General features: G+C 39.2%; 1 long non-coding RNA gene across 1 annotated transcript in view; it reads right to left on the bottom strand.

The window, feature by feature from the left end:
* Positions 1-13,452: 13,452 nt before the first annotated feature.
* LOC103555161 (uncharacterized) overlaps positions 13,453-25,326 on the bottom strand; it is a 30,537-nt gene continuing 18,663 nt past the window's right edge. Inside the window, exons 7-14 of the long non-coding RNA XR_545933.2 lie at positions 23,856-24,106; positions 21,592-21,687; positions 19,650-20,204; positions 19,440-19,509; positions 18,843-18,911; positions 16,409-16,614; positions 14,245-14,521; positions 13,453-13,592 (exon numbers count right to left, since the gene is read on the bottom strand). This is a non-coding gene — a long non-coding RNA (uncharacterized lncRNA). The remainder of the gene's footprint in view (positions 13,593-14,244; positions 14,522-16,408; positions 16,615-18,842; positions 18,912-19,439; positions 19,510-19,649; positions 20,205-21,591; positions 21,688-23,855; positions 24,107-25,326) is intronic.

The following is a 25,326-nucleotide window of genomic DNA, read 5'->3' as shown; positions in this document are numbered from 1 at the left end:
CCAATTCCCCAAGTTGTCTGCATTCTAAGGGAGTATGCCAGTGTGAGTCAACAGGCATTGAACTCCTGTAACAAATGTTTATAAGAACAGTTATAATAGAATATAACAGAAATGACTGTAATAAATATGAACCTCATAGTCCACAAAGTCAGGTGTAAAAAAACCCAAAACATAGAAAACTTTATTCTTTTCATCACTTAATTTAATTACTATCTCCAGTCCTTGTTCTGCCTCATGACAGAACACTTACCTATCTTGGCTTCCTCTCTGCCTTCTATTATTGTCTCTCTTCCAGAGAGAGGGAGGAGGAAGTAGGAGATGCTGAGTCTAATTCAGAAATATTATCAAAAATAAAAACCCGTATCAAAATGTTTTCTGCTATACTGTCTTATTAGTAAATTTCTAAGCATTAACTAAGAATTCTGAATTAATCTGATTGTTAGATCTAACGGAACTTTATCTTAACCCAATCTTAAAGCCTCACTTTACCGAAATAAGATTGGTTTGGATAGACTTGAAAAAATAATGCCTAAGAGAGCAGAATGAGTGTCTGAGAGCGAAATCTCCAACATCAGTGATTAGAAGACAGGAAAGAGACTAATTTAACCTATGTTAATGAAATGATTCAGAAGAGAGGAGAAAAAGAAAGGAATGGTTTTTAAAGAAAATATCTGAGAGCAAGACTTTGTATACAGTTTCCTGAACACAGGTCTGATAAAGCAAGAGTAGAAGATAATGAGCTGGGACATTTCCTCCTCTTCTGCAAACCTGTGCAACCTCATCAAGATCAAACACAACCTGGCCTGGCTAGAAGTCAATTGGGAAAATAAATTATCAAAAATATAATTAAGTAAGCAGAGCAGTCTGGGCAAACTTCTTGGGCTTTTTTACATCAAAGCTGTAAAAATGGAGCTTCCTGGGGTCAGTCCATCAAAATCACTAACAAAGCCTACATCTGGCTTGACTCTGACCAAAGATCTCTCCTCAGAATCAATTAGGGCAATTACGAACTAGTGGTGCACAAGGGCTCATCTGTGGCTAATTGAGTAAAACATACTTAATCAAGCTTTCTGAGTAATAAGTAAGTAGAAAATCAAAATGCCTAGTGTCCATTGGTTCTAAGTATCACTACTTAAAATCTGGCTCTTTTATGGATGCGAAGGGGAAAATGTTTGAAGGACGAGAATGAATGGCTCACGATGGTTTTTCTGGCATAAGAGGGGCTTACAGGAGTCCCCTTCCTCTCGCTGTTACTTGTTTTCTCTTATCTCTAGCGAGAGCACAAACACGTAAAAACAAAGAGTCAATCAAAAGCAGCTGACGTGAAAGTTGCATCGGTCCATAAGCCATACACGAGCGTTGATCCAAAACTCTAGCTCTTGAAATATTTTGCAAGGATGTTCATTTTTGATCACTCCCCGGCCGATGACATATTCTGAAAATTGAGTTAAGAAAATACTACTAGATCATTAACTTTGCTCGGCCCCACCTTTGGTTTTCAAGCTATTCCAAGAGGCGAGGCCAGAGAGTACCTGCTTTGGCAAGATAGCAGAAAATACAACCCACACCGGCATCTAAAATTCACCAAACATTAACGTTTCAGAGTCGATCTCCAGTGTATCTAATTTTTTTGAAGACAGCTCTGTTATAGAAAAAATAGCCAAAACCATTTCTACTGAGCATGGGGCGAGGAGGCTAAGAGCAAATTATGAGAGAGTTGGGGTAAACCGTCAAAGTCTATAGGTTTCTACTGAGCAACACAATTTCTCGCCTAAGCTATTTAAGGAGTGAGGCCACTGTCTGTGGAAAGACTACCCTCTAATTGTTATCTAAAGCACAGGGCAAATAAGCAAGAATGATTTTAAAGAATCCAAACAGCTCATATCCTCCTCCTGCTGGGTACACTTCTGACAAGTTGGCATTAGCACACACCTTCCTCTGAACGGAAGAGAACAAAGAGAAAGAACAAACGAGATATAAAACAGAAAACAAAAACGCCCTAGGGTTGTTCTGAACTCCAGCGGCTCAGGCTAGGTGAATGGTGCTTCATCAGCACAGTAGGAAGTTCCCAAGCAGGCAGGTCCCATGCCCTAGAAAATGCCTCTGATCTGGATCTCTAATCAAACTAAACAAAGAATTTTAAAGAGAGGATGAAAAAAAAGTGGCGTGTTTTTGTGGGAAGAATATTATGTTGCCTCCCCTTCTCCGGAATCAGTACTCTAGCACCACACAACTGTCTGGAGAGTTCTCTCCCAACAAAACAAGGCGCAAATTATTTACGTTTTCATTGTGTGGCATTACATGAAGCTACAATGCAAAATAATCAACAAAAAGAAGCCTCAGGTGACACAGATGGTAGCACCAATTGTTTAAGGAAAAAACCTGATCACAAGCTTTGCATTAAAACTACTCTGACAAACGAAATCATCATAAGAAGAAAATAGAACTTTGATTGAATAATAATTCTGAGTAAATGTCAACTTCCCCCATCTCTAGATTCATCTTTGGCATTAAAGATGGCTTTGGAATAAAATGAGAATGACAACGTTTCTTGTTTCACATGAATAGAGATTAAGTCCTGTTAAGATCTTTTGAGAAGCAAGGAGAATTCCCACAAGGATGGGCTCAGATGTTAGAAAACGCACCTACATGTATGTGCAGCCTGTAAACACACCTTCGCATCCTCCGCACACGCACTGTTTTTAAGTGTTCAGTCTTCAGGCATGTGGGAACAGAGGCCAACAAGCTAGTAGAATAGCAAAGAAGGGAAGATGCTAACCTAAGTTTGAATATATTTTCCCTTTTTTTTCATGACTTACACGGAGGTGTCAGTGTGTATGAAAATAACAGATACATAGAGCATTTAGACAGCCTTTTCTGAAATGTTTATGTTTGTGATCTCATGTTGAGAGTGTCATTTGTATTGCTTTAATATTTAAGATGTCTCTGCAACTCTTTCGTTTCTTGCCCTTTATATTCAACAATGACACAGAAGACAGGGAGACTATCAAATACAGCTGCCAAGTTTGATGTATAACCCAGGGTCCTTCTAAATCCTAGGTTCAAATGGCTATACCCCTGCATTCACAGTGGCAGGTTCTCCAGGCAGGTCTTATCTCTGAGTTTGACACTGCCCTGGCATCGCCGACATGGCCTCTGTTATTCTTCTTTCTGTCTATCTGCTTCTAGAGAGCTAAGCCAAAGATTTCTCTTTTGTGAGTCTTTTTAGGTTGTGTGGCTTGCCGTTCTCAGTCGGCCCCCTTCCTCATGCTCTCCATAAGCTATTTTGGCATCTTCCTGTCTTCCCTCCCTTGCGTGTGACTTGCCTTGTGAAGCTCACTTACAGCTGCACACTTTCCATGCTGGTTGGCAGGCTGAGCTGCAGGATTTCATTTTTAGTGATTGTTGCGGTACTTGCTGTCCCTTCTGATGTAAATAGGACTCCACTGCTTCCAGAAAAAAAAAAAAAAAGAAGCAGCATTCCATGTAAAGCCTTGTGCGTCATGGTAGAAAGCTTAAAGGAGATTAGTGAATTCCTCCCACCCTGGACGTCTTCCCCAGGTGTACCCAAAGTGAAAAGTCAGCATCCACGACCTCCCCTATTGCCTCAGTTTTCACAATGTTGCAGAGCGGTCTTGGAAAAGGGGATAATACATAGTAACCCCCAATGGATTCCCAAACTATTTTCGCACCCCAAGCACAGGTCAGGCCTCTTTTCTCACCTATTCTCATACTGTTTAACAAACGTTTGTCAGAGAATTTACAAGTCAGCAGACTGTACTGACAGCTTTCATTTCTGCATCTCCAAGGCTTATCCTCGGTATTGCAGTGGCCATCACCATCTAAGGTGGTGCTGCCATTTCAGTTTTCTTCCAAATGGAGACACTGTCCCACGTATCTCTGCTGTGTGTGGCTGGCTCCATATTTCCAGTGAGTTATCACGTATGCAGCACGATTTCTGAGTGTTATAAAGATGTCTATAATTTTTTGAGCTGGAAGAGCTTCCCCAGAGGCCAAATTTATATTCTAATAACATAATCCTCATTTCTCATCTCCCTAAGCAGGCCTTCAGGAAAAGATGATCCTGAAGCCAAATCTACAAGTAATTCATACTTCTGCACCATTAGTAATGGGAGATGGTTCTAACACAGCCCCTCAGTTGTCATCGGCAAGGCCATGCCCTCATGTACTAGCTTTGGATCACAATTAATTCTATTCATATCCATATCTATTTAGAAGTACTACAAGTCTAGCCCACTAAGTTGAAAATACGTCCATACAACATTCTGAGAGATGTACCCAACTATTCATATAATTCCTCGTATTTGTCTCCTATAAAGAGTATACCATTCTTACCGCAGGCAAAAACCACCAATGGCTCTGAAACACTTATTTAGCACTGCACAGTAACTGATTGAAAGCAGCTCATTCAGGGATGGTGCCAGTGCTGGAGAGAGATGACAAGTCCTGACAATCGCTGCACTCAGCATTCTGACTCTCTTCTTCACAGATGGTGACGACAGGAAAGCTGCATCCTCAGACACATCACCAGTGCTTTATGAGAAGAATCCTTGGAGACGTCTAAGAAGCCTCTTCTTGTTTAAAACTCCTTGGCAAGGATGTGGCAAAGTCCAGGGGCTTCCCTATTTTTCATCTGCCTTCCCTGTCAACTTCTTGAATATTCTCTTTAGCAGCTTCTTGAGTTTTCTATGTAATAGAGAGCCTTGTGCATAATGGTAGGAGTCTTTCGGGAGGCTGATAAATTATTACTACCTTGGATTTCTTTTCCAAAAGCCCACATGGTGAAAGAGTAGAACCCATAGTATTCCTGTCACTGGATCCATAAGATACTCCCTAGTACCAACTAATGAGGAGCCCAAAAGAGGTATATGAACAAAGGCAAAAGCCAGAAGTGACAAAAAAGAAGTGAGTGTGAGGGTTAGTCCTGGCCCCTTTAACTCTTCAGGGTCTGGCAGAGATGATCTGTGCATGAGGGACTGTTCTCAGGAAACCTTTGAAAGGAAGTGAACTTGGGCAAGAAAAGTCTCAAGCTTACTTTTTTGGAGTTTGGATGTTAGCTTTGTCTTGAATAGGCTTTACCTTCTCAGCGCCTAATTTTCCATATTTTATTGGGATCTCGTGTTGACTGTCTCAGGAAATCTGTCATTGCCACTCTTAGAGTTGCCTGAGTATGGCTTACAATTTAGGACTCTGCTTACTTCTGAGTTTAAAAGAGCCATGTAGTTGAACAAAATGGTAAAATATTAATAATTTTATAATTCATCACATATTTATAGAACCATACATCATGGATAAGATGAACAAAGCATAATGCTCACCAAGGGAAAGAACAACGAGGAAATTCATTAAACAGGGTTCTATTTACACATAGAAACAACATTTTTTGAGCACTTATTCCATACCAGGCACAGTTCTAAGTATTTTACATGTATTCACATATTTAATACTCATAACAAAACTTATAAGGTATATGCTATTATTTTCCATAATTTATAGATGGGAAAACTGAAGCATGATATGAATCAGTAATTTGATCAATGTCAAACTGTTAGTAAGTGGCAAAGTGGAGGTTAAAAGCCAAGACATCCGACTTTAGAGCATGCTAAATTATTAACTAATTAACTAACTGGGAACAAAATTTTAGCATGAGGTAATATTGGCTACTGACAATAACTAGACATCCACTACTCCACTCCTACTTCATTCTGTAGTAATAACCACTACTCCATTCTGTGTATAGTCACCACTAACTGTTGCTTTACCTTTACCAGGGCTATTGCTTGATTAAGATCACCAATGATTGCAGGGTATCAGTTATGTATTATGAGAATACTGCATAATAAACTACTCAAAACTTCAGTGGCCTACAGCAATGAGTACTTATGTCGTGCATCACTGGGATTCAGCTGATCTAGGCTAGGTCTGGCTGGGCGTGGCTGGGCTTATTTGTTCTCCTGCAAAGTGGTTCTGCTTCATATGCCTCTCCACCGGTCTCTGTTTGCATCTTGTTCACCCACATTCCATTGGCCCAATGCAAGCCACATGGCAGAGTTGAAGAGTCAGACTGTGAGGGCCCCACCAAAGGTATAGGGCAGTGGGTATGGAAACAGGGAGAAATAAAGAATTGGGACATTATGTCAGTCTACTATAATTAGTAACAAGGAAAGTGATTTGGATTGGGAGCCAAATTCTATTCTGTTCATTCGTCCATTCATTTATCCATTCAGTAAACTCCCTTGAGTTTCATATATAAACACTCTCCTTACATGTTAGGCATACCAAGACTTCATTCAAAACGCTCCTTCAAAAAGGCCTGTAATCTCATGGGTGAGATAGACAAGTCAATAATTACACTATACCATAGTATTGCCAAAAATGTTATGAAAGCAAAGGCTAAATCTTCAAAGAAGAGTTGTGTTTAACTAAGGGAAAGAAGAAAAAGGAGAAGTGACTCCCCCCGAGATAATGTTTGGCCTAAACCTTTATGTGTAGGTAGTTAGGATAATAGCCAATATGCCTAAAGCATCCAGTACATGTAGCAGGGTGTCAAGAGATGAAGAAATGGAAGTTCAATCATGAGGGGATTTGCATGTTACCCTAAACAGCCCCAACTTTACCCTGAAGACAATAGGATGCTATGAAAGCTTTTAAAAAATTATCAACTTTATATAAAAAGTCTGAACAAAGCCTGACAATTTTATGATGGATATTTTATAAATCAATATAAAGGTAAGTAAGTGGCATCACACCAAAAAAAAGCTTTCTATAATGTTCCTTCACTCTGAAGTCCACAAGGACACTTTCTCATTGATGTCCCAGAATGGGATCAGGCCCTGAATGACGGCTCAGAGTTACTAGTAAACAACATGTAAGATAAATACCAAAGGATCAATTTATTTATATGCACTGAAAAATAAAACTCTCAAACAAGCCGTCAATGTTTGAGTCATCAGAGCTGACACAGAACTCCCAGTGCCCAAACTATGTGGCCAAGCCATAAACATAGTCAAAGCCTGTTTTATTGATTTACTGTCAAACAACTGCAGTGACAAGGACGAAAAACAGAAAGGAAGACAGACATGGGTATCAGATGTCTTGGTGAGCCTGGAATCAAAACACTGGGAGTTAGGTGAATTGAACGTTTAATGGCAACAGGTGAGAATGTCTGCTCTTCCACCTCACAATAGAGTCGATCTTTCCATTCAGATCAGAAAGACTTGAGGGCCCCCTGGCTCCAAATCTCAGGACCAGCCTTCTCAGGGGGACATAAATAACTTGATGTCCAATGACTAGGATCCCCATTTTATTTCATGATCTACCATTTGCCCAAAGACATGGCTTCTTTTCCTCCATTTCCGTAGTTGATTGATGTCCCTTTTGTGTTGCATCTTTCTTTCATTAAATATGTTAATACTTCAACCAGAAGCAGTCTAGTCTGCTGTAAGTCGGCTGACCTATAATCTAATATTGATTTTATGATTTTTCTCCCAGAGAGCCAATTATTTCCTTCATTGTCAAAATTCCTATTGGGCTCCTTACTGTAGCCCTTAATACTAAAAAAGCAAGGACATTGGAATATGCAGTCAACAACTATTATATAAACATACATATGCAGTCACATTAAAAAAAAATAGCAGACATTTTTGGTTATTTAGTGATCGAGCTCCACTGCTGAGTTCTGACCTGCGATAAAAGTATATGAGCTTTCTCTAAGTTATTTATATCAATATATTCATGAAAACAGGCTTTTTATTCACTGGAAATTTTAACTTCAAGTTTCTAATTATATAGTAAAGGGCAGTGGATACCTCCAGGTAATCTTTGAAATAGGAGAAGAAACAACTTGTTTGTTCTCTGATTTCCTGTCCTGTTTTCTCGCGCTCTTTATTACCATGAGCAAAATATTTGAATGAAATAGGATTTTTGTTCATAGATGACCGTCTTCTGTTAATGTCGAGAAACCCTCCTGACTCTTAAAAAATACTTGGATTATATTATGTATATTTCCTGGCAAAGAATGAAGGAAAAGAAAATAAAGGAAGCAATTTCTAAATTGCTCACTGATATTAGGTATTTATGCCTTCAACTATGTTCCTATGAAATAAGCAATTAAAATAAGGTATTGCGTGCACCCATGAGTTACAAATCATGCAGGAAAGTCAGAAAAAAGTTTACAATTGTGTAGAAATATTGCTACTTACGTGTCTGTTTCTGTTTCTTTTTATTTCTTTAATTTTACACACGATTTAGGGATCGGACAACGGAGGATTACCACATTTATCAGAATGCTTTCTGTTTGCAACTAGTAGAAAACACAACTCAAACAGACTTAATTAATAAAGATAATTTACTGTTTTTGTGGCTGAAAAGTCTTTCAAGTCATGCGAGAACCATAGCTCAGAAGGTATTCCCAGGGCTTGTTTTATTCTTTTTGCATGTCTCCACTCCACTTTTTTTTTTTTAATTTTTATTTATTTATTTATTTATTTATTTTTGAGGAAGATTAGCCCTGAGCTAACTGCTGCCAATCCTCCTCTTTTTGCTGAGGAAGACTGGCCCTGAGCTAACATCCGTGCCCATCTTCCTCTACTTTATACGTGGGACACCTACCACAGCATGGCGTGCCACAGGGTGCCATGTCCGCACCTGGGATCCGAACCCGCAATCCCTGGGCCACAGAAGTGGAACGCGCGAACTTAACCGCTGCACCACTGGCCTGCCCCTCGACTCTTCTTTCTGGTTGTTTCTTTCCTTCATTAGAGGCTTCTCTCCTTATAGTCCAAGATGAATGACAGTGGCTCCCAAGAAACCACACCTCTGCATTTCTAACCAGCAAAGGAGAGCAGTTCTGTTACAACATCCAAATAAACGACCTGAGACTTCCTCTGGGCAGACCAGCTAAACCACAGGCCCACCCTTGAATGAATCACTGTGGCCAAGAGCTCATGTGCCCCCTCTGTACATGACAATCCAGTCAGCTTTCTGCACCACATGATCTTCAGGGGAGAGAGGAGAGAAGTTCACTAAAATCAGGGGCGTGTACCACAAAAGAGAAGATAAATTTGGAGTCAAATAAGTGATTTAGACTCTGATTTTAACATCAAATATACGCCTTGAAAAACTATTCCTATTTGCAGTAATGTATTTGGGCAATATGAATGGGCACACAAAGAAAATAATTTTAATGAGGTTTTCAATGAAAAAAAAGAGAAAAAAAAATCACCTGTAAAAGAGATTAACAGGAACAATGAGAAGAATAATTGATATTTACCTTCACCCATGACAGAACTCCATAGCCATCTCCATTCACCTTCAGGGTATCCCAAGGTGCCACTGCCAATCAAAAGCTATTGCAAGCAACTAAGTTCAACTTCCCCTGTTATCTTCTAAGCAGCCACAAACCCACTGTCCAGTTTTGCTTCTTATCTTCTGTCATCATCCTTCTCTACACCCGTAAAATGATGAATCATAGAGGCCAGCTCTGTGGCCAAGAGGTGAAGTTCACATGCTCCACTTCAGCGGCCCAGGGTTTCGACAGTTTGGATCCCGGGGGCGGACCTACCACCACTCATCAAGCCATGCTGAGGTGGCATCCCACATAGTAGAACTAGAAGGACCAACAACCAGAGTATAGAATTATGTACTGGGGGGCTTTGGGGAGCAGAATGAAAAAACAAAACGATTGGCAACAAATGTTAGCTCAGGGCCAACCTTTAAAAAAAAAATGATGAATAATAAAAAGGCAGGAGGAACACTAACTCGTCGCTGACAAGGAGCAAATAGCTAACCCAACCCCACAGTGCTGAGTTTGCAATCCACTCAGGAGATGGGTCATCTGAAAACTAGAAGGCAACTATTTCATGCAGATTGAGCCATCTGTCCTTCATTGTAACGCTCTGCCTGTTTGGTATTTGGTTGTTCCATTTTTTACCTTGTTTTAAATTTCTTCTAATGAGAAATTTACACCTTAATTTTTTTCTAAAGAAGCTACTAATTATCCTTAGGTAGTGACCAAAACAAAAGCCTAAATTTCCATCCTCAGAGCTATTTAAACCTGTTATATCTTTAATTGTTTCTATTTGCAAGAAAGCATTTATTCTATTTCAAGTGGCCCAGAACCCTTACCAGCTCCTGCAAAAGTAAATTCTTTTGCATGTAATCTAAAAACAAGGTAAAAGGACTGTACAGTTCTCCTCTTTATCCCCTTTCAAGATGGACTGCCACTTTCCAGGTACTACCGGGCCTGGGCAGTGGCAAATTTCAAGATGTCCACGTCACAGCATCTGGACTGCGATGAACTGAACCATCAAACTGTTTTGTGCATTAAATAAATTGTGCATTGGCAATGACTATTTCTCTAGTCAAGGCTGGCGTTATAAGGATTTAAGGTGCAGAAGCTCAGCAATAAAGTATAGATATAACCAGCAGCCTTGGAAAAGAATTGATTGAATGTGGGCTTAAAATCAAGTTTTACACAAATTTACGAGTGTTTTAATGAATTATTAGGTATTTTATTCTAATGAGAACTTAACTTCTATGCTAATCAGCTAAGGAAAGATGTATTTCCTTTAGATTAATAATTCTATATAATAGAACTTAATTTACTTTCAAGAGCTCCTCTTTTAATTATGACTACCTTGTACATAATAAAGGAAAAAAACATATTGTGAGTTCCTGTTAAGTATTTGAACTAGAAAGATATTCTGTTGCTTAATCACAACATAAAACTCCATATCCATAGGTGTTTATTATAATCATAGTTGACTTCAGAAAAGTTGTTGATATTAAAGCATATGATTAATTGTGTATATTAAATGAATTTGAAACAAAGAAAAAGGCAATAAATGGAAAATGATGCTTTACAGTACAATTTCACAATTAATAATCAAATTCTTTAATTTGTCCCCTATATCCTTCCTACTCAACTGCCTTTAATACTCCTAACTCAGAACAGAAGCCACTACCTGCAGCCTGGTTTTTCTGCCTTGACCTACTGATGACAGGGGCGTTCCCACATTTCTCCCCTACAGGAATGAGCACCCATTCCCCAGCTCCTAAGAGTCTAGATTGCTGGCAATTTTCAACTGAGCTCTCTCCATAGATTCCCAAAACCAGTGGTTCACAAACTTTAACCTGTATTAGAATCATGGGGAGAGCTTAAAGCACAGATGGCCGTGCCCCCGGATTTTTGATTGAGTAGGTCTTCGGTGTGGTCTACCTTTCTAACAAGCACCAAGATGAAGCTGATGCTGCCGTTCTGGGAACCACACTTTGAGAACCACTGCTCTAAGCTGAAGAAAGCTGCCTAACACGGGTCACACCTCCCTCCTTGGAAGCAGCCCAGATCCATTGAGAGGATAAAAGACAGGCCTCCTTGCCTCAAAAGCACAAAACTAAAGGGCCATTTCAGCTCCAGATCTCCTAGTGGGGTTGGCTGAGGCATTTATCACTGCAGTGCATTTCAGTAATTCCCTCTGTCCATTCTCCCCAACGGGTGTTGATCCTATGTGTACTACAAGACACAAATTGATCTACTTAACACACCTATCTGACATTATAATGGCTCTCCAATATCTCTTGAACGCCACCCAAATTTGTGTCTATCTTTTGTATTCTTCACAATTCTGGATGAATGAAACCACTAGGTTTAACTGGCTGTTGAATGCTGCTGGAGAGAATGTGTACAAACTCATAATTCCTCCTCCAAAGAGGCCCTCCACACTGCCTGATAGTACTAGAAGGTGTGGAGGTAGTTTTCTCTCCCACTTTTCACATTAACTGTCTTCTCCATTTTCTTCCAACCTCCCACTCCACCAGCTTCTAACATACTCCAAGAAGATGGCCTTTTCATCACCTTACCTCACTGCACAAACCAGATGCCAAAGTCGTCCTCCATACTGCCTTTCCTTTATTCCCAAAATCTAGTCCAATATCAAGTTCCAATGAATCTATCTACAAAGTCTCTCTCCAATTTTTCCACACTTCTCCTTCCCAACTGTCCAGTCACGCCCTACTGTGGCAAATATTGTTTCTCACTCTGATAACATTAAAGCTGTCCTGACTAGATCCAGGTTTTTGTCACCTCAAACCTGTTCTCTACTTTGGCAGTGTTTCTAAAACAAAAACCTGATTTTGTCTCTCCCTTTTAATGAATTCTTTCTATAGTCTTCTACCACAAACATCCCCGTGACCCACCCCTACTCCACACAGACACACGTTGATCTCAGGATAAAGTTCAAAATTCTTAACTAGGCTTGCAAGGCTGTTCATGGTCCCACCTCTGTATATACCTCTTGCCTCGTCCTGTGTCCCCGTGTACAATACAACATGCTACAGTTATGCTAAACGACCTGAAGTTCCCAAGCTCTTGTATAAGCCACTCATCCAAAAAAATGTGTCTGAGTTCTCAAGGTTAAGAAAACAAACAAAAATTTATGGCAACAAAGTTTAAAGCTTTCCAGTCCTTGAGAATATATCCTCAGACGCTGAGAAGCTGGTCATAAAACCCCCGGTTGAGAAACACTGTCATAAATGCAATCCTCTTAGATAAACGCAAAAGAATTATAGAGTCTTGGGGCTAGAAGGGACATTAAATAAAAACAAGTTCAACTCTCTCATGTCCCAGATAAGGAAAATGATGCTCAGAGAAGTTAAACCTTATACAATGGATATTACAGGAATCAGAACTTGACTGGGAGGAGGGTGGGAAAAGTTGAAGGAAATTTATAAAATATCAAAGAACTTAAAAAAAAAGGTGGTTGTAGGGACATCACCATCAATTTTGAAATCCAATACTGATAAACCCAATGTATGAGGGACAAAGGACAGACGGGAGAACAGAATCCCACACTGGTCTCCAAGACCAGTCCCCTGATCCCTTTCAGAAGGCACTGTTGCCAATGATTCTTTGTTGCAGACAGTGGAGACATAGTGAAGGGTTTACTTAGATCCTCATCTCTTTGAGCAGCTGGATATAGCTCTAATAGCTAACGTCTCAGGAAGAAATGTATTCTACATCATTAACTGGGACACACGCACATGAAGCAAACATGCTCATCCATACAACTGAATACTAAAAATTTCACAAAGGAAATTCTGATGTTTTCTACTTTATTTTGTTCTGTTCTAAATCATTAAGAGAAGGACTAACCATGACCTTCTTAATTATTTTCACCGTCCATTAATGGGTTGTAACCCACGGTTTGAAAAATAATGTATACTTGATTTCTTATTATTTGGTCCAAATTTGAGGTCTTTTTTTCTGTTCTTTTATCCAAAACAGAAATAATACTTTATAATACCCCAAATATATGCGACCTTTTTGGTGAATTGCATTTGGTCCCCCAACAATCCTTTTTATTAAGATTAAGCCATGCAATAGGAAGAAGATGGATAGAATGTGTCTTAATCAGCTCACAAAATACCATGGACTGGTGGCTTAAAACAACACAAATTTATTTTGTCACAATTCTAGAGTCTGGACGTCTGAGATCAGGGTGCCGACATGATCAGGGTCTGATGAGGTCTTCCTTCCTGGCCTTCAGACAGCCACCTTATTTCTGTGTCCTCACCTAGTGGAGAGAGAGAGAGAAAGGAAGCTCTGGGTGTCCCTTTTTAGGAAGACACTAACCCCATCATAAAGGCCCCACCCTCATGCCCTCATCTAAACATAATTAATTCTCAAAGACATCATCTCCAAATACCATCCACTGTGAGGTAGGGCTTCAACTTAAGAATTTTGGGCAGACACACTTTGGTCCATAGCACAATGTAAAGCAATTCACTTCCAAAAAGAAAGCATCTTCTAGTCCTGGTGGAAAGGAAGACTTGGGGAAAGTGGAGGTGAAATGTAGTGTGTGACACAAAAATCCTATCTGCCTTGGAATCAAAATTCTAGGATAGGTTGTTAGGAATATCCATATTGATGGAGGAGGGCTTATTCCTTGTTTTTAGGTTATGACTTATAAATTTCAAAACCCTTTGGAGGAGCAGCCTGACAACACAAGGTAGCTCCCACAAAGTACCGATGATGGCATGACCTATATAGACAGAGAACAAATCATGAGACGGTGACCTCTGCATTCTTCATGGCCTGGGAAAAGTATGAAAGAAATCTGGAAGTTTTCGTGTGACATCTTAGTGGGTGTACGGTAAACAGCCCTAAATCACAGACTTGGATATCATGGTGTCAGAAGTACTTGCTAGGATTGCTTATGGGATTACCAAGGTGTGTGTCCCAGATAACAGGAGATGGCCAGCATCCCAGGAATTTTCTTGCACAGAGAGATGATATTAAGACACTTCACAGAAGATTCAAGGACAGAAACCAAGGCCTGAAACCAGGCAGGACCATCTACACCTCAACTGGAGACATTCGGAAGCCAGCAGATAAGGATAACATGACATTATGTATGCTCTCACTGTGCCCAGATGTCACCCAGAAAGAGATGTCGGAGAGAAGAGATGGAGCCTGCAAGTCTGGGTATGAACCACAAAAATACTGAGAAAGACAGAAAGAAAACGTTAAACTGGAATAGACTGCAATGTAGTTGATTGCTAAGTTTGTGACTTAAAATGTGACATTGTTATACTTCACTTTTCTTTTTATGCTCACTCTCCATTAAAATATTCTGACTTGTCATTATAACTTAAGGAAATTATAAGGTGGTTTCTAAAAATATAACATAGGTTATCATAAGAAGCTGGGGTCAAGAACAATGTGATTCCAGACTAATATTTTCAGAACCAAGTAGTTAACTCCTCATTTCCCTTTACCCCAAAGATCATAATAGATCGATCTATGCCACATGTCAATATCACAGGTGTCACACAGTTCTCATTTATAAAATTGCTACTCTTTGTTTTATACAAAAACTACTCTATTCTTGGGACTCCTCCAAAATATATGAAAGTAAAAATGAATAATGAAGGTTAAGTCCAAGATAAATAGCCATTTCTGGATAAATTTGTAACTGAGAACAGGATGAACTCCATTTGGCCACGGAGCACCACTATCCCATAGTCATTTGTGCGACTCTGAGCTATTTCTAAATGACTGTTGGCGTTCACTGTCCGCCTGCTGTGTACTTATCCCTGTGGTAAGTAGGAACTGAGGATACAAATTGAATGGGACAGAGCTCCTGCCCTATCAAAGCCGATTGCCTCTTCCAAGAAAGAGAAGACTAAACAGTTCCAGAATAGTAATCCTGCAATCGGTGGCCTGTTTTATGTGCTACGTGAGCAGGGATAAGGGGCAAGGACCCTCTCGCTGGGTAATGGGGCTGCATGCATGGGGGAAATTGTGAGAGCGGCTTCACAAAGAGGTAATAGCTAGACTAAATCTTATGTTATGGGGAGGAATGTTGTGTTGTTTTTTTTAAAAAATGTCCCTTTTTCACACTTAAGAGACATGGCTGAATCTAGTAAAAATATTAGAAAGGAGTAAATTAGGGCTAGAAAAAATTGGGAGATTTAATTTGGAAGGTTCACCTCATGATTTCATGGGTTGGATGCTACAACAAATAAGCCATTTAAAGATAACTTTGAAAATCCATGCAGTGGTTATTTATTTTGAGGATATTGCAATATATATCTGCAAATATGAAGAAACAATTTTTTAATATTATCAGAATGACTACTTGTGGCTTGGTATAAAATATCTATCAATGACACCGTGTACCAATTCAAATATTTGTATACTTTAAAATATTTAGACAGATAAAGATGAAGTAATCTGGAAAATGCCTTGATGATTCAAAAATGGCTTAAGTGATGTTGATGAAATGGGTTTATAAATGAATGATATTTTCACCCAAGTTAGGCCAAAGTAATTTTCTCGTGAATTTTAAGTTGGAACAGAGTCCACTGTCTTTGGGTGCTAGACTCTGAAAAACATGCAAAATTAGACCTGGGACAATCATGCTTGCCTCCCAGCTTTGCTGGGAAAGCAGTGAACGTCCCACAGCAGAAGAGTAAAGTGCAGAGGGAAGCAAAATTAAAAGGCCATGTGAACTGTAAGAGAGGAAGAGAGAGACAGAGGGAAGTTGGTCTCTGGCTTGTCTTGATTGTCTTGGTTTGGATGCTCTTAGTTTTAGTCCCTTGAAGAGCCTGGCTGCACTTCTCATCCTTGGATTTCCTGAGATTTGCCAAAATTGTTCCAGGTTTTGCCTAAGAAATTATGAGCGGATTTTGTTACATCCAGGCAAATGATTAATACACTTGTGCCTTTCAAAACAAAAAAATAGAAGGTAGCCTAAGACCAAGAAGAAGAGGCAACAAATTGTTTAAAGTATGATCTATACAGATCCCTACCATTTTTTACTTATTGATCCCACTAGAGTCAATACTGAATAACAAGCAAGAGAATATAAATAAATTCAAATGCTACCTTTATATTCTCCTGGGATCCACAGTATAAATAAAATTGTATGTAATCTTAGCTGAATGAGATGGTTCCATAGTTTTATCCATAATATTCAGTTTAGAGAAAAATTATTCAGTTTATCATTTCCAAGTTTATTCTTTTGTTAAGTAGATTAAACTGTAATGTTCAGGGTGATCCCAAATTTCATTTGGGATTATGATTTCTTCCATCTGGAAAGAAGGTTAAAAGAAGAGTAGTTGATTAGCCATTTATTTTCAAATACTCAAATATATTGAGAGTATAGTTGAAATTTTCCATGATCCAGATGTTGGACATATGTAAACTTTAAAAGAACAAGCAACTGCCACTTGATAAGTCATAGGTTAGGGCAGCATTGGGTGTAGAAAAAACTTTGAAGAGACAAATCTGACCTTGATGGCATCAACAATGATTTCCTGTTGAGTGGCTGCTCTCGCCATCCTATGCTACATTCAGTAATTTTATAGAGGCTCTTCTTACTACTGGCCCCTCTAAATTCCTTTTCTTATTAACTCTTCAGAAATTCATTCCCACAAAAGGGATTGATAGTTACTCAGTGTAAGCTCTCCCAGGAGAACTGTCATTTTAAGCCTTTAATTAAACAGAACAACCTTTTACAGCAGGATTTTTCAAAATGTAGTCAAAATAAAAGGGAGTATTTGAAGAACAAGCAAGTTTCCCTGCTGCCTCTTATCATACCAGGTTGGGAACTGTCCACTCCATCTCTTTCCCGAACAAATCAGGCCTTGTTTGCCAAAAAAGTAGCAAGCAGAAGTAATTGTTCTACTAATTCTGCCTTATCATTGCTATTCTCATTCACAAATCATCTTATTTTCCTTGAAAGTTTGTATATCCTTCCCAAAAGAAAAAGAAAATGAAAAAAGAGAATGAACTCAATGAGGGGTTAAGCAAATGATATCAAGGAGACATGGCACCACTGGCAATTTTTATGAACATATATAAAACAAAATAATTATATAAACAATAACATACATAAAAGGAAAAAGGTAACTTATTCAAAGCAATTTCCTGCATGTTGGTCTCTTGCAAAGTTCCTTGAAAATTTGCAATACAAGTGCTTAAGGCAAATAATGCTGGTGGAGCACCAAGGTGGTGACTAGGTCACCCATCTACCCCATCATATTTGCTGTAGCAGTATAGAGGGGCTCTAATTCATGATTAAGTCAGAGCAGGAGTTGGTGCTCCCCAAACCAAGGCAGCTCAGGTAGCAGGTCATGCTATTGGCCGATTCACCAAATAGCAGCCACCACAAGAGTTGGACCCCGGCTCATGACAGGAAGAGGTAGTGCTTCACAACAATTCAGTTTAAAAACCCCACAGCCTGAGAGCCGAGGTCTCTCCCCCAAGTCTGATATCTGTTTCAGCCAAAGTGCAATGGGCAACAGCAAACCCCACATCTACAATTCCTATTATCCTGTGCACATTCTAAATAAATACTTCCCCAGTAGGACAGGTGTGTGTGAAGTCTGGCCATTTGCTGTAAGTACTTTCTATTGATTCATCTCTCGACAAATCATTTTTGGGGACAACTCTGTGCCAGAAGCTGTGCTCCATAAAACACATACTCAGAACTGGGACAGAGGACAAAGAGCAAGAATGGGCTTTGGAATTATGACAACCAGATTAAAATCTCAAGTTGCTAACGACTAGCAGTGTAACTTGGGCAAGTTATCTTCTCTAAGCCACATTTTTGTTCCATAAGATGTATAAGCTTGGGATTAATGAAAACATATGAATAGCACCAACATTAATACGATGGCTATAGTATTCCATCTTAGTCAACTTGTTTATATTATCACACTTTGAAAAAGAATTCTGGTAATCAGGACATGTAAATGGATTCTTAATTTCAGAAACACAAATGATCAGACAACACATTATAGGAATATCGGGATCAGATTTTAAAACTCTTTAGTAAAATATGAGGGGTAACTTTTATTGAAATAGTCCATTATTAGAGCATGGATGCATAAAAACAGTATTTGTAAATAGCTTCTTCCAAAATTCACACTGATAATTGTTCATTATTAAGCCGTTTATCAGTGGGAAATATATCAGTTCTTGGTGACAAAAAAAAAGCCAAAATAACAAAAGGACTTCTCAAGAAGTCTTCTCATGTACAATTTCATAGAACACATCTAAATAAGTCAGTAGTGTGGGTGGGTTGCTAGGAAATGTTCTAGCTTAAGGTACTTATGGTATAGCCTTGAAAACATGGGTCCATGTAGAAATTAAACTATAAGAATTACATGGTCAAATTCCTCCACAGTACACATTTTGAAGATATTGCATACTGTCACAGATTGTACAGAATTTCCTACTCATAAGCTGTAACAACTAGGTGACTTCCCATGATAGAGCTAAGAGGATGCTTTAGCAGGAAGATTCTTTGCCATACCTTCCTTTAGTTGCAGATTAAAGATCCTTAAATTTTAGCAAACGAGCCGAAAGCTTCCAGTCCAGGGCTCTGAAAAAAGAGATTGCTCCTGGGATGTTAAGTAAGAAATGAACTAAACTGATTTATTCCTAAGGAATTTACTACCTAAAAGTGTTTCTATTCCCACCTCTTCCTGAAGAATTCATTTCCCAAAAGGATTGTTATAGAATGAAGTTTATTTGGAGTATATGCATGGGAAAACATAAGGAAAAAAGCATTTTTTAGGAAAAAAAATGAATTGCACTGGTTGCATAATTTTATAGCCAAACTTATTCCAAAAATAGGACCAGGATGTTTCTAGCATCCAGTGGGTACACAGTTAGATTCGATGTTTCCACTGCAGTTCAGACTAATATTAAAAGTTCAATATATACAGGTGCTTTGGGGGAAAAAATGAATAGTTTAAGTAAATGGAACACGTCATCCTCAAATAAGTTTAGAAGCATCAATGAATTAATCAATCCCAACATTTGATGCTTTAAATATATGACCCTTCTTCATCTCCACCAGAATTCCATTTTACAGATAGGAAAGTGATACGCAATGACCCTTGCTTACCCAGGAGGAAGTGCTGGGGTGCCAGTGTTCTGGCCAGGGCCGTGCCCTCAAACCAAGCATCTTTGCGAGGCTGTAGGTGGAAATTAAAGGACAATTGAAGAGATACATGAAATACATTCAGGCAATCTAACCGCAGAAAAAAGATCACCAAAATATATTTCTCATTACTGAGACAGAATAAAGAAAAATGATCCAATAAGTAGCTTCTACCTTGACCGGAAAACAGAATAGGAGCTTCCATGTGAAGGTACACGAGCAGAACCTGTAAAGGGATTACGTATTATTTTTGAAAACAATGTTTCACCTTGAGGCATTGTCATCTATATCACTTCCTTCCTTCACTGAAGGTAATTAAACAACTTATTTACTTTTCTCTAAATTAAAATAAAGTTCATAGAAGGAATACATTTTTGAAATTAAAGTCTATCATAAAGAAGGGATTTTAAGGAGCTTCTATAGCCTTGCCATCATTTTTAAAGCACACAATGGAATTAGCTGAAGACTTGGAAAAAACACACTCCAGGGAGCCATTCAGTATTAACTAAAGAAATACACTCTGTTGTAACCATGGTTTTTGTTGTTTTGATTTCATCACTTGTTTCTAAAATGCTATGATCAAGCTCTTGGAAATCCAGACTTCGACGTTTCTTCCCCAGATTCTGTAGGACTGCGCAATAATTTAAGCTTTTCATCTGAGTTAGAGTCTGCACTTCCGGAGTTCATCAACCTCATCTGTCATGTCTATGTCACTGAAATGAGAAAAACCTTAGAAGGCAGAAAAAAAATTAAAAACAAATTAATGTGGGAAGATGATATAAATCAAGTGGTGAAGCCAAGAGTAAATTATCAAAAGATCTTTCATCAGGAGTGAATACATTTTCCTTTCTCAAGAGGAGCCCATTATGTGTTTGTGTTTGCACTATTATGCATCAAGTGGCATATTAAAGAAATAGATTTATTAGGATTTAGAATGTGTTTTACTCTGATAGGAAAGAATAGTGGTGCTTCAAATTTAGTTTGAAAAGGCTTAAACCGTGAGAGTCTACCTAGGCCACGGCTAGCCACGAATGCTAGGAAAAACAAATACTATTTTTAACTTAAAACACACGAACCTATAAGACTTCTTCTCCCTTCTGAGAATGCAATACCAGGTTAGAATGAGCATGAAACAATACCATGTCAGAATAAGTATTATGTATTCTACCTAAAATCCTCAGGATTTATTCAGTTAAATACCACAGTTTGACGTTTTTATGGCAAATCATGCTCTGTTTACTGAGAGGGGAAAGAAACAATTAAAACGAGCCTTGCTTGTGTTTTCTGAGCTTATTTTTCTTCTGAGTCAGACTGATTGGCTTTACCAGCAGGTTTTGAAAGACACATCTACATAAAACAGAGATCTCAATACGGGGTTTGAGATTGCCAAGCAATTTGGGAGGACATCAAAAGTGGATAGAAATTCAGAGATAAAGAAAAATCTGCTTTTCTGTGGTATGTTACTTGTAACTTGTGCATCACCACACCTGTTCCTTTATTAGAGAAAAATAGCCATATTGGAGCCCTTCTGGAGAAGTGTGTACATCTGTTTGCGAGAGAGAGAGACAGAGAGACACTGGGGAAGAACCATCTAGGCATTTAATGGGGCCTAAGCCAGGATAAGCAGGAAGATGGGGGAAAGCACTACTGGAACAGGGAGAACGCTGACCAGAGATTTGCGAGTGTCTCAAGAGTTAAGCAGAAAAGGCCTTTCTTTCTCTGGAGGAGCAGACAATGCTAGAAAGAGCCAGGTGTGGGGAAGTGGGATAAGGGTGGCCTGGTGGGACACGAGTTCAGAGAATGTTCTACTGTGAGACCAGCCTATTCTTGACAGGGGCTCTTAGGGAGGGGTTGTCAGGGTGGCTTAAAGTTCAGAGACCTGAGTGAAGGGCAGGAACTTAACAAGTTTGGTTAACCAGCGTTTGGTCCTGAGTGATCAGTGGGGACAAGCGGTTCAGCGAGGAACAGTGTACGAGGCAAAGAATACAAGTTTGGAGAGTTTGTGTCTGGCCTTGTCGAGGGGGCATCTGTGAGCGTATCTAAGTCATATATGGAAGGGGGCTTCTCTGCAGGATGCTGTTTCCTGGAACACCAAGCCTGGGGGGGTTTCTCTAACCTTCTCTGTGTTCCAGGATCACAGGGCTAGGGCAAAATTCCACACAGTCAGTCTTGATGTCACGCCCAGCTCTGAGTTTTTCTTCTTGCTCTTGTCCTAAAAAGGAAAGGCTCCTCTTATCCTCTCCTGACACAAAGATCCTGGGAGAACCAGTGCACTTTACCGAAGTGCCGGGCTGGGGAAGGGAGAATTAGGTTGGAAAGTCTTTAAAGAGGAAAGAGACCCCCCGGGACAATGTCTGAGCTGAGATTGGCCTCCTAAAATGATCATAGTCTCCTTAACAAGATAAAAAGCTTGGGACATGTCCTGTCATAAAGTCCCCTCAGCTGCTGGGAGTCACTGCTGGAGCCTGTGGATGGTTTCCAGCGTTCTGACCATGGGAGGAATCTGCTGCAGCCTCTGGGTGGGCCAACAGAGGGAAAGGCAGTGTACAGGGAGTTAAACAGATGTTTGAAGCCTCTTCCAGGCACGTGTTGGTGACAGGGTCCGGCCTGAACAAGAACAAAAAGGTCACATTTGACAGCAGATCTCATCAGGGTAAGCTAGTATACGCCAGTGATTTTATCACGTCCCAGAAGCTCAGAGGGAGGAGGTACATGAAATTAAGTAGGTGGTGATCTTTTACCTCCTGGGAAATAAATGCTGCATAAACTTGAACTAAACAAACTGCATAAAACCTTGAACTCCCTGTGTCTCCTTTTCTTAATCAAGAACACTGCTTACCACTCTGATGACTTGTAGGTTTATCCTGTGAATTTCTAGACCAATTAAGAGCTCGAGAAAAAACTTCTTCCAAATAGAACACAAGGATTGTTACTGTTATATACACTACTAGCGTCTGAAGCAGCGAAATGCATCGTAAATTATATACTTAACTCCATAAGGGTGAAAAGAAATTAGTTCTGCTCAAAAGTAACAAAATGGTGATAAGTCTCATTCAATTTCACCGTTTAGGAGCATTCAGACCTTTTATCACTATTGTGATAAATTGGAAGTGGGAACGGAGTCTGTGTTTTCTGTAATTTTGCAGTAATAATGCCATTTCTGACACACTTTGTCTCTGTCATCAAGGTAATATGATTTGCTTCTTAATTACATTTCTGGGGAAAGGAAAGATAACAAAGAACCACGCCAGTGAATCCATCTCCTTAGAATACGTGTTACAGTGAGCCTTGGTTAATGCTAAAAAGGTAGAGAGGAAAGAGGCTCAGGAAACCAGATTAGATTGTCTCTTTCTCTTACTTGTCCTAGTTTACAGGATGTTATTATTCTGTATTCCATAAATTAAATGTAATTACATTTTAGTGTCATCTCCATTTCTCATAATGCTAGAGTGTTCATTGTAACTTACCAAGAAGCCTTAAATGTGGGTGCCTGGGAAGTTGGAAGGAACAAAATGAGCCAATCCTGCTTTCTGTATCCTATTATCAAGCTTCATTTTACCACTCTCCTGCAGGAGGGGCCGTCACACCTAAATTACACCACCAACTAATGGAGACCACCTAGAGAGATGCCGAAAGTCTTACGCACAGTAATTTTTAGAGATTTTCCATTATCCTTTATTCAGCAATATTCCCAATATCCATCTTAGCATTTGGTGAATGATTCTGAATCTGAAGCATCATTTTCTCCCCTAATCATCACGCCCAAGATCCAGGTAAGTTCTGTCACGCTCCAGGTCACCTCTAAAAGCTGCCATGTCTTTGTACCACTTACGGCGCAGACTCAAGCAACGAGCAGCAGGGACTAGAAAAAGACCCCCTTGCTTCTCATGCCCAAACTGGAGAAGCCAGCTGAGGGCTATATTGTAGAGTAGGCCGACCTCAGCTGATACTCCAAAATATTTATTTAGCACTGCACTAGATGTGAATAGAAATTAAGATAAATAAATATAGGGCCCAAGTCCTCCAGAAGCTGACAATGTACTCATCCACTTGGGAAGATTCTGATAAGTTTATTCACACCAAACTGTTATTAGCTGACAAGTGTTAGTTCCATCAGGTGCTGTTGCAACACATTCCTTAGCAACCCACTTTCTCCCTCCTTGGTGGGTATGTAGAAGGGTGGAGGCTGGGTGATTTGGGTATTGCTGTGTGGGAATAGCTTCAGAGAAAATCTGTCAGAGAATTATAAAGTTGCCCAACGGAGGCTCCAGAGAACCGGCTGTCATCCTATTTCATCCTGGACCTTTTACAGAATGGGTTCCCAGAAATGTCCCTTAACAGATTCTCTGCCAACGGAGAGGGCAAGTGTGCAAAGCTCACCTTGGAGCCAGAAGTCTCAAGAGAGTCATTTTCTCATTAAGGATTTTATTCCTTTTAAAAGCACCATAATGTAGCTTGAAAAACTGCTTTCCTTTGAGAGCTTGTTTCATAGCCTGATGTACTTTTCAGGGTAATGGCCGCAGAATTTAGGTTCAACTGGTAGTGATCCTGAAGGGCAGCGTACCAAGTGTGCAGTGCGTCCGGAATTTTAGGCTGGAGATAAAGTGGCCTCCTGAGTGAATGTCACATTTCTGTGAATGGATAGAGGAGATGTGTCCTGAAAAAAAGGTTTTTTGGGGGAAAAAATCTAGATGGCTTTCTTATAGGAGATATCTGTATTTCTATCTACCTATGAATGTATAGATATTTTCATACCTATATATCAAATAATACCATACATCTGTATATATACATATATGATTTCTTATATTCAATCGTTGGTTATTTATCAGTAAAAAATGAAAACCGGGGCCAAATACTTACAGAAAAATTTATAGGATGTTTCTTTTTTTTGGTCTATAATCATAAAACAGTAAAAGAATTTTAAAAAATGAAAACTAGGGACCAGACTACTTACAGAAATTTTCCTGAAAAAAAATTTAACGATAACCTCTCCTATCATTTAGGCACCTTACTAGATATATTTGGGTTTAAAATATGGGAGGTCTGTCCTGCAAATCAAGGCCTTGGCCAGTTGGCTTGGGATAAGGCTTCTTTCATCTGTGAACATATAGATGCAATAAACTGTTATTAGCAGAGGATGGTACCCTGTCTTCCTCTGCTCTAATGCCAAGGTATAATTTATATAAGTTAAGAATCTAATGTAGAACATGATGACTATAGTTGACAACACTGTGTTATATAATTGGAGTTTGCTGAGAGAGTAGAACTTGAACGTTCTACTTACGTGAGGTGATGGATGTGTTAATTACCTCAATGAGGGGAATTCTTTCACACTGATATATATATCAAATCATCGCGTTATACACTTTAAATATCTTTCAATTTTATTCGCCAATTATACTTCAAAAAAATTTTTTAAAAAAATGTGGTCTGTATCTGAATATTAAACTTATCCAGAGGAGAAAATAAAAGGATTTTGTTAGAAAAACTCTTCTGACTGACACCTGTCTCTTCAAGTTCTGAAGTTTTTACCCAGAGCCTTAAAAAAAGAAAGTATCAATTAATCAATGCCTGACAGGAAGGGAGGGTCCCTGACCTTAACCAAGAGGTTCCATAGGACAATAAAATATGTCAAAATAAACAGTATGTGGTCGACACAATAAATGCTTTTACTGAATAATAATATTAATAATAATAGACAATGTCTTTGGGGAACTCAGTATGTGCTGACACTTGGCTACACACCACACTCATGGGGTCGCAGCTCCAAAATATACTGTTTTCAAAACTCATTTGACATCAACACCTGACCCACCTTGAACTCATTTGATGGCAAAACTTGACCTGA

The sequence above is a fragment of the Equus przewalskii genome, chromosome 27 (genome assembly GCF_037783145.1).
Source record: "Equus przewalskii isolate Varuska chromosome 27, EquPr2, whole genome shotgun sequence".
In the NCBI taxonomy this organism is placed as follows: Eukaryota; Metazoa; Chordata; class Mammalia; order Perissodactyla; family Equidae; genus Equus; species Equus przewalskii.
This window is presented reverse-complemented; position numbering and strand designations above follow the sequence as displayed.